The 12436-nt window shown below is 33.7% G+C and overlaps 1 long non-coding RNA gene across 1 annotated transcript; it reads right to left on the bottom strand.

The window, feature by feature from the left end:
• Positions 1–436: 436 nt before the first annotated feature.
• LOC129012566 (uncharacterized) lies at positions 437–11797 on the bottom strand. The gene is made up of 5 exons (XR_008493642.2): positions 11705–11797; positions 8755–8918; positions 5303–5409; positions 4077–4203; positions 437–618 (listed from the first exon to the last, which is right to left on the bottom strand). It is a non-coding gene; the product is annotated as an uncharacterized LOC129012566 (long non-coding RNA).
• Between the last annotated feature and the right edge of the window lie 639 nt (positions 11798–12436).

Genomic DNA, 12436 nt, shown 5'->3' with positions numbered 1-12436 from the left:
AGATATTCAAAAGTAGAGCTAGAAATATATGATCTGAAAAAATAACCCCATAGTTTTTCTACTTATTATCCCCCTCGAACTTATGTTTGAAAATCTGGATGAACGTTTTGACTGTATTTAGAGATGGGTTCTTTGTATTAGCAGCACAATGCAATTAAGCATTCTTATGAAAGTTATGACGGGCCTCACAGATTGTAATTTGTAAGGCTTCGATAGATTGTCTTATTTTCTGAGTTATGGGTTATGCCGGAATAGTTTAAACAAAATATAGTTTGCTCTAATAATTCTTCCGCAGTCTTATTTACATTACTAAAATGCTTACTAATGCATTTTTTGATATTTTGCACAGATAAACGTATACCTAGTTCTTTCCTGAAATACCAGAAATTGCAAGCTTGTCAAATTGTGATTAATGAGGATTTACTGGATATCAACATATGAGTCTTCGGTAAATAATGTTTATTCTTTTTAACTCAATTGCTTTATTCAACAATGAAGAACAGAGCAATGATAAATAACATGCTAACATGATAGAGATTTGAGTGAATGTTTTGCCTTCACACATCTTCAATGATTTGAACAAATTCAGAATTCATTACTGCAGTTCTTCACATAAAACTAAAGAAAAAAAAGATCAGTTCAATTTCTATGAGCAAGATATTGGAATTACTTGAAACAGCCTTGTGGTAGCTGTTCTCTGGGGAGAATAGTTGTTAACTCAATAGAATCAAGTCCTGAGATGGAGGGGGAGAAAAACAAACCAATCAAGGCTAATGGTTCCTGATGAATCCAGATTAAACACAGAGATTTGTCTGGTTTAAATATACTCAAGGGAACCGTCCTTCAGATAAGAGTATCAATTTTCACTCTGGGTCAATAGGATGAAGAGTGTGTGGTTAAAAATCAGATATTGCAAATGTATACAGCTTGAGTCAGGACGCCTGTTGGGGATAAAAGGAACACTTGGCAATCAGAAGAAAACCTGAAAGTACATGAAGAATTATAATGAATATAGTCAAATAAAAAAAATTAAATTTAACAAGATGATTTTAAAAACACTTAAAAATAAATATGCAGAAATCAGTAACTTGTATATATATATGTCAATATCTTCAAAGATTAAAAAGAACTATATGAACAACATAAAAATACTTATGCACAATATTTAGGATTAAAGTGAAGAAAACCTCAGAAGTATTGAATAATACAAGCACTTGAATAAAGAGACATTACCATACCTAAGTTTAAATGTTGTAAAGATTTAAGACATTTCTACAAATTAATTTTTAGATTTAAAGAAAATCTAATCAAAATCCCAATTTTTTACTTATAAAATAATACTAAAAATTAATTTATCAAAATATGTATTGAAAAAAGGCAAATAAATTAAGAGATTTTACTATAGGATGTTCAATGCAGCATTGTTTAAAATAGAGAAAGATGTAACTGTTTAAATAAATAAATTACACTGCATCTGAACTTTATGATTTTGTAGGCAAGTTGTTTTCTTACAATAATTTGTTAGATAAGTTACAAAATGGTGTGTATGTTATAATAATATTTTTATTTTGAAAATACTTTGGAAATATATATATATTTACATATAGGAAAAAAAAAAGTTTGAAACTCTCACTGCTCCTACCTAGGGGCAGATAAATCTCCCAAGATGAGAATGAAGAGAGCAGTTTCACAATCTCATTTGAGGAACGCTCCTTGAGCAACCTCCACCTTTCATAACTGGCCCCATCCATGAATTGCTATGTTTCCTCTTCAATCTGATTCTTCACAATTTTTTTCAAGGGAATAATTATAATTTTTCCCCACTGCTTCTACCAACATGTTTATGTATGTGTATGCATTTATTCAATTTATAATATCTTCCATTGCTAAGGTTTTGAAGCTGGAAAGGAAAGCTACAGTATGCATTTATTCTGTAATCTTGAAACAAAACTGGAGAAATTTTGGCAATGGCAGTCAAGACTGCCTTATCTCTGTGTTTGCAGTGTTCATGATTGGGTGGTGGAATTATGAATGCTTTTTATTTTCTTTGTTTGAGTAAATCCGTGCTATCCAAATTGTTCACTCTTAGCATATATTGTTTTACAATCATAAAATCTATACTATTTGTTTCTGTTTTTAATATCTCTAATAATATCTGGTAAAATGAAGAAAAATTAAAAGTATTTTCGAAATAGAAATGAAGAAAAATTAAAAGTAGTTTTGAAATACTTTCACTTTTATTGTCTTAGACCACTTATAGAAAGAAAGTGGACATTTTCTAGTAAGAAATACACTTAAACAAGTTTGAATTAAGCTCAAGTATTTAAGACTAACTTACTGTTCACCTGAATTCCATTTTATCAACCCTCTTATGCATCCTAGTTTAATATATGTAGAGGATATGTTTTCAACTCTCCAAAAAAATATTCCACAGAGATTGTGTTAACTGCACACAATATTAGAGGATAATCTCTTTGAGAATAAACACTGTGTCAAACGCATTTTTATACCCTTCATTGCGGCTAGCATAAGGCTTTACACAAGCACACAATGAAACACACAAGTAGTTAAGGCTGACTTAAGATCCACTTCAACCCCATTTTATCAATCACATCCTAGTTTGATATATTTAGAGGATATGTTTTCAATTCTCTAAAAATATTTTAAAGATGTCTGAAAATAATATATATCATTATGTTGAAAATAATAAATTCAGGATATGTGTTGCTCTTATTTATTATAAGGTCTCTGGTTTATTATCTTAAAAAAAAAAAACTCTGTGAGGATATACATATGCTTCCATGAATCATTATATGCTTGAGAATCTAACTGATTCCATTATTTGACTTTTTACTTTTAGGAATATTCTTCTACCATTATTTCAGAAAGGAGAATGACCTTGACCTTATAAGCATAGAGAATCAAGTAGAACTGACTAGCATATAGTGCTATTGTCTTTTTATGTATTGAAAAGATACGCATTTTTTTAGTCCCCAAAAGGGGTCAAAATAAATGTGGCAAGCTGGTTATTGGTCTCAGATTAGAGTCATGTCTTCCCAAAGGGTATTCTAACTAGACCATTAAGAAAAATGGGTTACTGGGACAAAAATTATCATAAGATGATATACACCTACATAGGATTCCAAGGGACTTCTGTGTTCTATTAGGGCTCTGAAAATATGCAATATGAATGAACTAGAACCTGTAACCTATCTTCTATTTATTTTGTTGAACTGGGTTTACTAAAAAAATTAAAAGTTTGTATCTGCTGAAAATATGTACATTCTACATAGGGTTCCAGCAAGTATGAGGAAAAAAAAAATCTAATTTGACTGGACCGCTGATTGATTTCCTAAAGTCCCATTGCTTTCGATTTCTCAGTGATGACACACTTCCCTGCAGTCAATATGCATCTCTTAATTTGTTTGCAGGAAAGTTGGCATCTTTTGCCTTCTCAAATCACACTTTGTAATCAATGGCTATGTTCTAAATAGAATTCAGAAATGTCTTTAGAAACTGAGGGCAGTTTCAATAAATTATTTTTAGCCTGCTCTCCCTCTAGGAACTTATTATTACCATAGCATAGCAGTGAATTATTTTTTTCCCTTACATCTGCAAACCAACACACATTCTACTACAATAGTCCAGGATTTACAGAGCAGCCACATGCTATGAATAGATTTTGTTCAATAAAATCGATTCCCAATTCACTTCTTAGAAACATGCCATATTTACATCATTCTTGTAATATTTCAAAAGAGAAATTAACACTTCAGTCACTTGGCCTATTAAATAAATTTTGAATATCTGCATGTGGAACAAAGTCTTAATTTTTAGGAAACTAAGAGACTTCTAATACTATTAAAACATCCAGGATGAGTAAGATATTCAGGCTTGGGATTTGAAGTCAAAACTAAATTACAGTAATAAGTAATAATTACACCTTAGAGTAAGCTATTTCATTTATATTTGAGTGATTGCTGTTCCACAAGATAGTGTACCTTTCTCAGAGACTGGTTAGTTTACTACACTATCATTTTATTTGAAGTACTATATATTCATACCATTTCAGTTACCACTGGTGAGATAAACCTCAGAAGCAGATGACCTACACAAGGTCATCTGAGTATAGATTTCTGAACTTGAATACTGCATCTTAAGAAGTCATCATCCTTGATTTGTCTAGTCTACAAAAATTTCGACCTATAAACAACAACAAATGCCACAACCTTAAAATCCTACAATAATAGTGGAAGGAGATTCTACATTAACGTTTAGCAACAATACATTCAAATAGTTAATCCATTTGGACAAAAGACACAAGTAAAGAAACAATCAAAGCCAAAAGCTTTGAATAAAGCTTTTGGTAGAATAAAGATACTACCAGAACTGTTATTAAAGTTGTGGTTCAAGGCTCTCAATAAGGTCACTTAAGGTAGGTCATAGAATTCACTAAGACTGAGGCTAAGCTATAGAGCCGGTGCTGATGACATACACTTATGGTTCATTCACTCACTGACAAACCCAGTGCTATCTATGCACCATTGCTGACTGAGGGACTGTTCTTAAAGGTGGGATACAGTAGTGAAAAACATAGACAAAGTCCTTCTTCTCAGGCTGTCATGGCTCTTCCATTATAGATGAAGCCAAGGAGGAGGAGCTCCTCAATTGATTGATAGATAGATAGATAGATAGATAGACAGATAGATAGATAGGTAGAGTAACTTAAGGTAGTGATAAGTGCTATGAGGAAAAAGCAATATATCACATTCTCAAACGACCATATTGTACCACATCTCTTGAAAATATACATTAAAACAGCTTCAGTACAACATTGTTAGAATTAAAAAACAAGAAAACAACTTTTCAGGGGATAATTCATACACATACTTATACAAGTAACTTCTCTGAACTTACTAGTAGCAGGATTAGCATAAGACCTAGCATTTTCTTAATTCTAGGCTTGTGTTTAGATGTATGCCTTAGCTTTCAGCTTTCATTAGCCATAGGCTACATTTAACTTTAAGGATTATAGTATTACCTTAAGGAGTATTAGAATAAAATTCAGTAAATGAGGATTCTAGAGATTCAAGAGATCATGGGCAAATCTTAATCTCTTTGTGTTGGTTTCCTCCAACTAACAAATGTGGATAAGCTTTTTCAAATAAATATAGAGGCGTATTTGAGAATTTCTATCCGATTCAATTCCAAAAATACCAGCTACTGTGACAAGCATGGGGGTTCATCAAGGAAGACAAACACTAAATAATTCATTATACATGTTAGAAAAGTGGAGACCTACTCATTTTTTGGAGCAGATAAGCCACGATAAAATTTGAGCATACACTCAAAGGGTGAGCAAACATTAGTGTGTATTCTAAGTAGCATATTTGAATTCTTTGAGATTCCCTGGAATAAAATCAGTATTTGTCTAACAGTAGTGAAAGTCACGTTATTATAATTTCATATCAGAAGATACAGAATAATCCCCAAATCTCAAATAAATATTATATATGAAAATAAATGAAGTCTTGGTGGTTAATAGGCTCCTCACTAAATTCCTGAATAAAATGTGGCCCAACCTATTAAAACTTTAGGGCACGGCTAAATCTTACAGATATTTTCAGAATGAGTTATTAACCTTCTCCCTGTTTCCTCCTTAGTTTCTCATTTTTTACATTCTTCATTCTCTCTTTTCATTAATCACACGAATCACTAAACAGCATAGTCAAGATAAAGTGGCCCCTGAAACTACTCATCTTGCACTGAAGTCATTGAGAAGAGAGTGAATAAGCTGTAAGGAGTTTTCTCTCCAGAAGTCATCTGGTTATAAGAGAAAAGGTGAAACATTAATTTCTCTATGAACTTTGTTTTTAAAAACAAATCTTTATAAATTGTATAAGGTTGATCATTACAGTAAAAATGCCCTTTAATTTGACTTAAATATCAAGTTTTGGTGATGAATCCTTATACACATATTATAGTGATAGAACAAAGAAATAAGATTTCCAGAGCTCACAATAGCTACATCAATTTTCCATTAAAAGCTTCAGAATTTAGCTGATCTCATTTAGCAATAACCTAATTAGTGAAGGTAAGGAAATAATAACATGCATCAATCTATTATCTTTTTTATATAAATTATATAATGAAATTAATTTACAGCCATAAGAATACAGGTTATAAACGACTCTGATAATGTGTTAACACACTAGAAACTCAATTAAACCTGTAAGTACATATTTCTTCACTGAAATTGCTCAAAATCCATTCATCAAATTGTTTCATCTAAATTTGTTTCCCACTGGTAAGGAGAAAAGGGGGCAGAAGAAGAAAGACGAGAGAGAGGTAGGAATGAAGGAATTCCTGATGTTATAGTCCTGTGACAAATTTTAAGCTTTTCAAATACCTAACAGAAAAAAGAAAAACAAAAGCCATCTAGTATGTTGTCATACTAAACACAACGAATGATGGCTCTTGTCCCCAGTTTCAGTTAAATGCTAAGAAATACAATTCATGACCTTATTTTTGTTTGTTTGTTTTTCTATAAGAGCTCCAAAGAGCCAAAGCTTGGCGTTGTTCCTCTTATCGCCCTTATTTGCATTTATGTTTTGGAATAACAATTTCATGATACAAAATTCTCAATATGCACCTGATGGCCTTTTGAATTCTTCCCACTAAAAACTGACGTATCTCCGTAAAAAAAAAAAAAAAAAAAAAAATCCAGTTCATCAGGCCATATGCCGCAATTATTTTATCTTCTCAAAACTAATCTTTTTTTTTGTCATAAAGTCACTGGACTACTGTTTCTATATATTCTGAAATAACATCTACTGCATGCCTCCTTAAATATTTCACTTTCTGTAGAAGTAGAGAGCAGAAGAGAAGGAATATTAGAAGCACTGTGAAACTCTAAATCAAAGACGGGTGTTTTGTTGTTGTTGTTTTGGTTGGTATGACATTTAACAAGTCCAGGAAAACAAAAGAGCTTTCCTTCAAGAGAACATCCTACATAAGTAGCCACAGTGAACCTCTCCCTGATGACCCCTCAAGAAAGAACAATTGCCAAGTGTCTGTATGTAGGCCAAAAGGCCTATCTCAACATTCAAATTATTTGAAATATGCATTATTTTAATATTCACGTAAAATTTTCATTTTACTTTCTTAAATAAATATCAACTTATTTTCATTTATTAAAAATTCCTGGCCAGGCACTGTGGCTCATGTCTGTAATCCCAGCACTTTGGAAGGCTGAGGCAGGTGGATCACCTAAGGTCAGGAGTTCGAGACCAGCCTGGCTAACATGGTGAAACCCCATCTCTACTAAAAATACAAAAATTAGCCAGGCATGGTGGTGGATGCCTGTAATCCCAGGTACTCAGGAGGCTGAGGCAGGAGAATCACTTGAACCCAGGAGGTGGAGGTTGCAGTGAGCCGAGATCATGCCATTGCACCCCAGCCTGGGCGACAAGAGCAAAACTCCTTCTCAAAAAAAAAAAAAAAAAAAAAAAAAAATTCCCAGGTAATATTTCAGCCCCACACCACCACATGCTCCCAGAGGGATCTATAACCAAGTATGAGATGCATAAATAAAGCTGACCTTCTGGATGAGGTATACCAGCTTATAGAAAATTATTAAATGCATGCTATAATTGACCTTAAGAGGTTATATAGTCAAACCACAGTTTCTAGGTAAGATTATATTCGGTCTAAACGTAACAATCTACTTTCTATTTGAAAATCTCCAGAAGGGGAGGTAACATATCTTAGTATGTTTTAAATTATAGTACTCAAGAAAGTATTCAAATCTAAAAATTCCCTTTCTCAGTGATAAGTCATCTATTCCTTTCCACCCTAGGTTGCAATGAAGGACAGCTATTAACTATTACTACATCATCATTATTATCTTTTAATATTAGAAGCTCAAGAAAGTTACATTTTGTTAAGAAAAAGCTGATTTTTACTCAGAACTGTGCAAGACCTGTGAAATGATAATAGCAGTAAAAACAGCAACAGATTTGAAACTCCATCTACAATACCTCTGCAAGCTCAGGGGACAGAGAAACTAAGGCATTGTCCCATCCAAGGTCATGCAGAATTAAAAAAAAAAAAAAAAAAAGAGTCAATAGGAAGCCAATCCTGGACTTTCAGTCTCCTGTTCTTACTGCTTCAATAGCCTCACCATCATTAAAGTTCTTTTTCATTCAGGTTAGACAGAGCCCTATGGGATTCATTCCCCCTTGTGTGTGTTGCTTGGCTGAGCCATACATTTCTATTGGCCCTATTGATTAGGCATCTGCTTCCTCTGTGAGGATAGTTTGCTCTTGTGGAACTGTGTTTAGCAGCTGTTACAGTTCAGATGAGTGTTGACAGGATGAAAATTAAATTAACACCCAATAACATTTTAACACCTGGTCCAACAACTGCAATATCATTGAATTTCACCTTTTCAAAATTGCTTCGGGAGTTAATTCATCCTTACTTTGACTTTGACCTGAGGAGACATTCCTGTAATTTTGCCACAAAAGACTCTCTCCTGACTGTTCATTTATAATTTCCATGAACCTCTCTCTGATCCATGTTTAGTGACTGCATGGCCAGTTTTTGGAAAATACACAGAATAAATATCCTATTGGAAGATGTGCCACCCTCTCGATTACAGCTAAAGAATGAGCACAGACAAAAACGTTAACCGAAAAGAAGTTGTGTTTCACTGTAGCAGAAACTAGACTGGTGGGCAAGTAACCATCTTACCAGGGAAAATGAAGTCAGAAAGAATGCAGGTTTCACACACTTGTGACTTTCTCAGTCTTGATCGGCTTGTGAATAATGTTGGAAGGAGGATGTAAAGCACTGTCTTGAAGCCTGTGGACTCCGAAGTCAGTCGGCCTGGTTGAAAACTTCACCTTGGCTGCTCCCTAAGCATATGACATTGTGTAAAATGCTTCAATGTTTAAGCCTCACTTTCTTCATAAAATGCAACTAACAATGGTGTCTATTATGCAGGATTATTCTGATGATTATACAATCCACGTAAAACTCTTAAAGTGCTAGTGCCCGACAAGGTCCTAAGTAAGCCTAAGGTACCATATTATTTCACAGTCCCTGAACTGAAAGGGAGCTTCCAGATCATTTCATCTTGCCCTCTCATTTTACATTAAGCAAGCACAAGGGGGTTCAGCAATTTCTCAAGGATGTTTATTTTTGTAGTCACAGCTGAGAAACAAACCCAGGTTTCCTCATCAGAACTTTTATTTTCTTTTTATAAGACTGCCAACTTCTATTTTAATAGGTTACTTATTGAGAAAAGATTGTGTGTCCATGCTATGTGATTTATCCACTTAAGCTCCTTTTGTGTTTCTCTTTCTCCTCTGGGAGGCAGAAATGGTGTTATTTGCTATTGGCCAGAGTTTTAAGAGGCATAGATAATAAAAATATCATACTATCATTTGCTGTTTAGAATTTCTATCAGATGCTAGGTGCCCTGTCAAAGATAAATATAACACAGTACCTAACTTACAAGAAAGCAAGGAAAAAATGTTATCACACCACCACATAAAAAACACACTGTATTAACAATTGTTAGAAAATGAGAATCCATTTTGTGGATTTTCCAGGATCATTATGTCTTTTCTTGTTTTTGTTGCCTTCAATTTTATTGCTAATTGTATTTGTACAGAAGGAGGACTAGCAGAAGGGAGAATCGCATTTTTTAATTTGGGTAGTGTTGCACATATTAACAATTATTTTGGCAAATGTTTGTGTTTCTAGAGATTGATATTTTAAGCTGTAATGAGATTTTAGGATTAACTGTAAATTGTATTTATCTATTTTTCCCACCTGCCTTTTCCCCAACGAAAAGTAACACAGACTCAAGAGTTTTTCTTTTTGCTTTATGATAGATTATCCACTCCCAACTTTTTTTCTTTTCATACTAAATGTATGGTAGTGATAAAATAGGCACAATTTGCAAAATACAATTTGGGGGTGATAATTACTTTCACACGTGATACTTTTAAAGAATAATTATAATTATTTTAAATAAAACATCCCAATCCTTTATTATTAAACTTGCAAAATTCAATGTAAGCATTAGTTTCTCAGAAAAATGCATTTGGTAAAATGAGGTATAATTTCATGAAAAAAAAAATGGCAGATGTGAGGGGAGGGTGTGAGGATTCTAACTATTCCAACCAGCTAGTATGAGAAAAGCAGTTCTCCAGAAGTACAAATCAAATGGTGGGAAGTATTGAATGTTTTCAAAATGTTATATAATTGCTTAATTGCCTCACTCTCCTAAATGGTTCCCTGTGTCCCCTCAGGCAAATAAAGCCTTCATTACCCTAACTGTAGAAGGGATCTAATCACCCTGGGGAGAATATGCATATAATTTGAAATATATAAGCATTAATGATATAATAATGTGCTCAGCAACAGGTATATCACTGATTCCATCTGTATTTCCCAGATAAAGGAATATGTATCCGGAGAAAGGTGTATTTTCACTAAAAATAATGAGACTGATAACAGTTTAAAATTATTTTTAGCTATCTAAGCATGCATTTAAAACAGGAAGAAAAGTTATGACTCTCAAATTCTCATAGATATGACAGTGTCTTTTATCAATCCTTTGCAGAACTAATTACTAAGCATCTAAAAGTACTCGTACTAAAACTAATATATTCACACTATGGTCAGGATTAATATTTTAGTGTTGTATGAAGAATGAGAAAAGATAATCTTTACAGACCTAAAATATGTTTGAGCATTTTTAAGAGCCTTGGCAGGCAGTGACGCTTTGCTTTTGAATATTTTAATTATTCTTTACTACAGTAAGATATGGTAATCTGGGGAAAAAAATATTGTTCTCCTAGGAGAAAGAGAAGCAAAAAAAAAAAAAAAAAGTGGAATAGAAATCAGGAAAGCTTCTCATCTATGTCATTGCCAATATATAGAGTTATCAAGTAATAATTCATAAAATCATAGAACTGGAAGAAATCTTAGTATTCCATTCAGTCCACGCTCATGCCTCCTGGAAGTTAAGTAGAAAATAAGAAAAAAAGGAAAAACAACTATAGACTCTTGAATAAAAAACAGCAGCTCGGCCAGGCACAATGTCTCATGTCTGTAATCCTAGCACTTTGGGAGGCCAAGGTGGGCAGATCACCTGAGGTAGGGAGTTTGAGAGCAGCCTGGCCAACACAGTAAAATCTCTTCTCTACTAAAGATACAAAAATTAGCCCGGCTTGGTGGTGGGTGCCTGTAATCCCAGCTACTCGGGAGGCTGAGGCAGGAGAATCACTTGCACCCGGGAGGTGGAGGTTGCAGTGAGCCGAGATCACGCCACTGCACTCCAGCCTGGGTGACAGAGTGAGACATTGTCTCATACAAAAACAAAACAAAACAAAACAAAACAAAAAAACCCAGCTGCTCATCAACCTCTGATACTATTTAAAAATATTCATGATAATTTTGGCAACCAAAGCAGGTAGAGCTCCTTTTTTTGCCACTCCATCAGAAATAAAATTAACAGTAATAATAATTAATTAATTAAAATACCAGAGAAACACAACTCAGAATACTGGGGATCATCTGATAGGAACACTTTATTTTACAGATAAGATGACCATCCCCATAAATTGTGGCATGTGTTCTCCATGGCTACACAGATAGAAAAAACAAGATGCAACTGGAGGGACATTACCTGGCAGGCCAACATCCGTTTTAGGACACCAAGCTAGTAATCAAGCTTGCTCTATTATTAGCTATTAACACTCAAGTGGTAGCAGAAACTAACAGGAGTCTGAAAATTCTAGAACTTTTAGTTTATTTGCCAAAGGGAATCACGATCTCAGCCTCTAGGGCATCTCAGATGTGGCACAGAAGTCATTTATTTTGATGTCTACCAGCCTCTCTTCCAGCATTCTGACCTGCTACAGATGACTGCTAATAACTATATCCAAATAAAAAAATGTTTGGAAGGGAAAGTTCAAATGTATAGATTTGGTACAAATATATATTAGCAGGAAAATTACATATGTACATATCTGTTGGAAAATTAATCAAAATATTATTTATTACAGATATACATACAGCTAATGTATTATTTGACATAACCTATGGTCATTATTGAAATCCTTTAGATCTGTTCTTTGGGTATTCTATAAGAAGGTTTAGATTCGTTATCTTTGCCACCATCTCAATAGATTTTTTTAGATATTTTTCTGATTTTACTTTTAATACAAACCACTATTAAGACAAGAAACAAGCCAACAAACAAATACGTTTCCCATGGTAACTGGAACTCATTCTCTCTACCACAGATCACCAAGAAAGCAAAGTATATTCCACTTGCATGACAGTTTAGGCTGTGAATATCAAGAATATAATGTTATGACCTAAGAAATCTGAGGTGAGAATGTTCTTTAAAACAGTC

This window comes from Pongo pygmaeus, chromosome 15 (assembly GCF_028885625.2).
Source record: "Pongo pygmaeus isolate AG05252 chromosome 15, NHGRI_mPonPyg2-v2.0_pri, whole genome shotgun sequence".
Taxonomy (NCBI): Eukaryota; Metazoa; Chordata; class Mammalia; order Primates; family Hominidae; genus Pongo; species Pongo pygmaeus.
This window is presented reverse-complemented; position numbering and strand designations above follow the sequence as displayed.